Source organism: Dipodomys merriami, unplaced genomic scaffold (assembly GCF_024711535.1).
Source record: "Dipodomys merriami isolate MVZ:Mamm:240054 unplaced genomic scaffold, mDipMer1.0.p SCAF_383, whole genome shotgun sequence".
Taxonomy (NCBI): Eukaryota; Metazoa; Chordata; class Mammalia; order Rodentia; family Heteromyidae; genus Dipodomys; species Dipodomys merriami.
In genome coordinates, this window is record NW_027205415.1 from 344207 (window position 1) to 349086 (window position 4880).

At 36.2% G+C, this 4880-nt stretch overlaps 1 pseudogene; it reads right to left on the reverse strand.

Moving 5' to 3' along the window:
- Nucleotides 1-1882: 1882 nt before the first annotated feature.
- Nucleotides 1883-1979, reverse strand: LOC138805055 (U6 spliceosomal RNA; annotated as a pseudogene).
- Between the last annotated feature and the right edge of the window lie 2901 nt (nt 1980-4880).

Consider the following 4880-nt stretch of genomic DNA (forward strand, 5'->3'; position numbering starts at 1 on the left):
CTCAAAGTCTCTGGTTAGGCAATTCTTAGGAATATGGGGAACAAGATGAAAAAGTAAGGAATGGTATCAATTGCAAGAAAAAAATTGGAGAAGGATCCAACCATATTTCTTCAATGGGCTGTCGAAAATATTCAGCTTACTACAGTGCGGAGACTTCTTTCTCAAAAGGCCACTTATGTGAATAGTAGGGATGATGATCAGTATATCCCTCTTCAAGAAGCCTACGGTGGACACTTAGACATTGTCAGTGAGTTGGTGTCTCAAGCGGCACATGCAATAACTGTAGATGACTGGACACCCCTGAACAGTGCATACACGTGGAATAATACCAGAGTCGCTTCTTTCTTACTTCATCATGATACAGATACCAATGGCCAAACTAACGGACTTTTTTTTAAAATTTTTTTTGGTCTGTTCGTGGGGCCTGAACTCTGGGCCTGGACGCTGTCCCTCATCTCTTCAGCTCAAGGCTAGCACTCTACCACTTGAGCCACAGCACAACTTCCCGCTTTTTTTTCTGCTTATGTGGTGCTGAAGAATCGAACCTTGGGCCTCATGTATGCAAGGCCAGCACTCTACCACTGAGCCACTTTCCCAGCCCAAATATTTTTGTTTGTTTGATTTTTGTTGTTGTTGTGGTTTTTTTCTTTTTGGTCGGTCATGGAACTTGAGCTCTGGGCTTGGGTGCTGTCCCTGTGCTCTTCAGCTCAAGGGGAGTGCTCTACCGCTTGAGCCACAGTAACACTTCCCCAAACTAAAGGACTCTTGACACTCTTATATCTTGCTGTTGAGAATTGAGATAGCAAAGATACGCTGGATCGCCTTCTGTTGAACCATTACATAAATCCAGGCCTCAAGAACAACATAGAAGAAACTCTATTTGACATTGCCAAAAGCATAAGTATGTATCACTACCTCTATGAAGTTGTAAAAGGCTGTACAAATTGTTCACCGAAGTCCTAATGGTCGGGTTAAGTTTCTTAAATTTCAAAAATGCAAGTTCATCTTTTGTGTCCCTACAAAATATTTTCACAATCCAAATAAGTGCAATATCTTTTTTTTTTTTTGGTCGGTCATGGGGCTTGAACTCTGGGCCTGGAGCTATCCCTGTGATCTTCAGCTCAAGGTGAGCCCTCTACCACTTGAGACACAGCTCCACTTCCAGTTTTCTAGTGGTTTATTTGAGATAAGTGTACCACAGACTTTCCTTCCCAGGCTGGCTTTGAACCATGATCCTCAGATCTCAGTCTCCTGTTTAGCTAGGATGATAGGCATGAACCACCAGTGCCCCGCAGCACCAATATTTTACTGTAAAAATTCATGGATTCCGCGGAATTCTTCCAAGTTAATTGCCTGCCTTGGATGGAAAAATGTATTCAATAGATTTTGTAAACATGTATAATAATTTCTTCAGAGTTTGTGATTTTTTTAATAAGAAATAATTTTAATTTACCTGTTGAAATGAGTAGTACAGAAACTAAAATATTTCTGGTGCTTGTCTGAAAAAGTATATTTTAAAATATTCTATATTCTATGTTTGCATAATGTTCATAATTTATTTTCTCCTAGATATACATTGAATTCTATATTATTTTATAATATATACGTTCATTAATGTGTCCTTTCCGATTGTATTCCATATAGAAACAGTTTGATTCTTTTTTTTCTAGGTCTTAATATTATTTTTCTTTGGGATAAAATGACAATGTTGTCTAATTTGAAAAGTTTTGTAAAGTTTATGCTATGTAAACGCCTTTCTGAGGTGATTTAATACACTGATGTCAAACTAAATTTAATTATATGAATTACGTGTATTGTTACACTTGTAATTTTGTAATCAACTTTTTAATCACTTTTTTTCATTTCTTGCATCTGAAGAATGAAAAATTTGGAATACTTCTCAAATTTTCATATTATCCTTGTGCAAGTGCCATGTTAATCTCTGTGTTGTAATTTGAGTATACGTGCTGCTGAAGCATGTAGTATCCTCTAAATTTAATAGTTAATGCTGCAATCTTTATACAGGCTTATATCTATGGGTGCCTACTTGTAACAAGGAAACCTTATTGTTCCTAACAATGCTATCGATCTTATTTCCCTAAAATTCTGTGAATATTGGAAAAAATTATATTGATCAGTCGATTGCTCACATTTCCAAACTATTTTTGCCAATGAATACTTAAGTCTTTTTATTTGGAATTTGATCATACTCTCTATTATTTATAGTTAGGTCCAAAGGTGATGGCTTTTTCAAGTACTTATTTGTCCAGCTTTGTGGACCTAATGGATTCAAACTAAGCGTTGCTTAAGCGCTACTTCTAAACTTCTTCAGCTGACATTTTCCCAAATGAGGTGTTACTGGAACAAATGTCTACCTGAGCCTTTACCCTTCTTCCATGTGGGAACAGACCAACCAGAATACCTTACCCTGACAGCATAGATTGTCTTACTAGAGCAAAACTAATCTTGGTTACAAGGGATCATAGAGAGATGAACAGTTCAAACAGAACTGTTCAGACAAGAAGGTATTTTATCAAAATATAATTGTTTATTATACCTTCCATTTAAAAGTAGCTAAAGCCAAGAAGTGAAAAAATTGTTCTTATGCATGATTACTTAATGTCCTGGCCTGTCTGTAAGTTCCTGGCAGGAACTTACACTACTACCTTTTTATCACCAAATATTTTCATAGTTGCAGGAGAAGTGCATATGTTTCTCCTCGTTATTAGGCATTAAATTGATAATGTTTTAATCACAGTGTTTCCTCTTGCCTCCATGCTGTAAATCTACAAATGATAAAGCTTTAGATCTAATTCTATCAAACACTGAAGTAGAGATAATGGAATCATACTTTAAAACAGAGTTGCCTTTGATACAGTAACTACAACAGAAGAATACACAACGTGTGTCTTTTAATCATATTATATATAGTTATATGTGCTGATTTTATATTTCACACAATGAAACTTACTAGAATTAGTTGATAATTTGACAAATAAATTGATATTTATTTACTCCAATAAACAGAATTGGAATATAAATATTTAGGTTTCAAATATGTATTAGACTAGAAAACGTATCAATGCAATCTTTTTAGTATAAACTTGTGATACATTATAACTCTTCTTGGTCTTCCGAATCCACATGATAAAAAACAATGTTTTCCTCTAATCTGTAATGGATATTACTCTGCTGCTCTGTTTATTGTTTTAACTCGCTTGTCCCAAACTGTTTTTATCCATATTTCTGAAGCATTCTTACTGATTATGCCCAAATTTTGCTAAGATGTCTAAAAAATATTATTCTTCTGCAGTACCCATGGATCCTAGGATCCCAACGCCCCTTTACCTGCATCATCAGATAACAGGGGCAAGACTTTTCACCAAGGCCCATGCAATATATCAACGCAAAGTAATTGAAGACCCATCTCAATTATGCATTTCCTATATTTCAGGGCCCCAATTCCTTGAGATGCAGGAATTAGCAGTAAGCAATTGTGAAATGCAAGGCAAATTAAAATGAAGGATGAGATCACAAAATTTGAGAGAAAGTACTGTAATTCAAACATTCAACTTACAGATGACCAGCCCATATGAGTGAACAAGTTCACAAATTGTCATAAGATTATTTTTAATACCCCTCACCTATGATTAACGAAAGATTTTATTCCAACATAAGTGGGCCAAAAAATAGTTCCTAGAAAGATAGATCTATAATTGGTCTACAAAAGCCCGAAAACTTGACTTAGAGGTCAAATGTAATTCAGAAAATCATTTGAAGCACTAAGAAGTGCTTCAAAACACTGGGACTTCAGTACAACATGGTTCTGTGGTATAAAAATGTCACTCTCAAACCAATGATAATCTACATATAATCTCCTGAAAGTATATTCCTTTTCAAATAAACTTTTAAAAATCACTTTCGCCCTTACTTCATTGCTGGTGGGAATGTAAACTTGTTTAACCACTTTGGAAAGCAGTATGGAGGTTCCTCAAAAGACTTCACATAGATCTCCCCTATGACCCAGCAATCCCACTTTTGGGCATTTACCCAAATGTTTACAAACAAGACCACACTAAAGCTACCAGCACAACAATGTTTATTGCAGCATTATTTACCATAGCTAAGATATGGAACCGACCCAGATGTCCCTCAGTAGATGAATGGATCAAGAAAATGTGGTATATATACACAATGGAATTCTATGCCTCCATCAGAAAGAATGACATTGCCCCATTTGTTAGGAAATGGAAAAACTTGGAAAAAATTAAGTGAAGGAAGCCAGGCCCAAAGAAACATAGGTCTCATGGTTTCCCTTATTTGCAATATCTAGTATATGTATGAGTCAAGCGGAAAAGGTCAGATAATGTGAGGTCAGGAAAATGAACCCTTAAATATGTATTTTAATGTTTTTTTCTTTCATGCATGTGTTTCTAATGCATTTATAAGATTATCTCTTTGTTGCTTTGTATGTCCCTCCCCCACAGTATAACCTCTGCTTTCACTATATTTGATGTCAGTATAACTTTTGGAGGAGATGGGGAAAAAACAGTGTTTAAGGATACAGGTGGACCTCTTGCAACAGTGAGAATTACAAGTTGTCATGTCCAAAACGAGCTTTACAACGTCGGTGCGGGGGGGGGGCGAGTGGGGGGAAGGAGAAGGATTGGGATTGCGGGGGAGGGGGGAGGCTGGGAAGGGATGTGAAGGGTAAACCAAAGGAGGAGGCTGAAATGCTTGGTAAGAAATGTACGCATTATCCTGCCCATGTAATTGTAACCCCTCTGTACAGTATGTTCACAAATAAAATAAAATTAAATTAAAAAAAATCACTTTCGCCAAAATAACATTTGACAAGTTGATGATACTTAGTGACATTA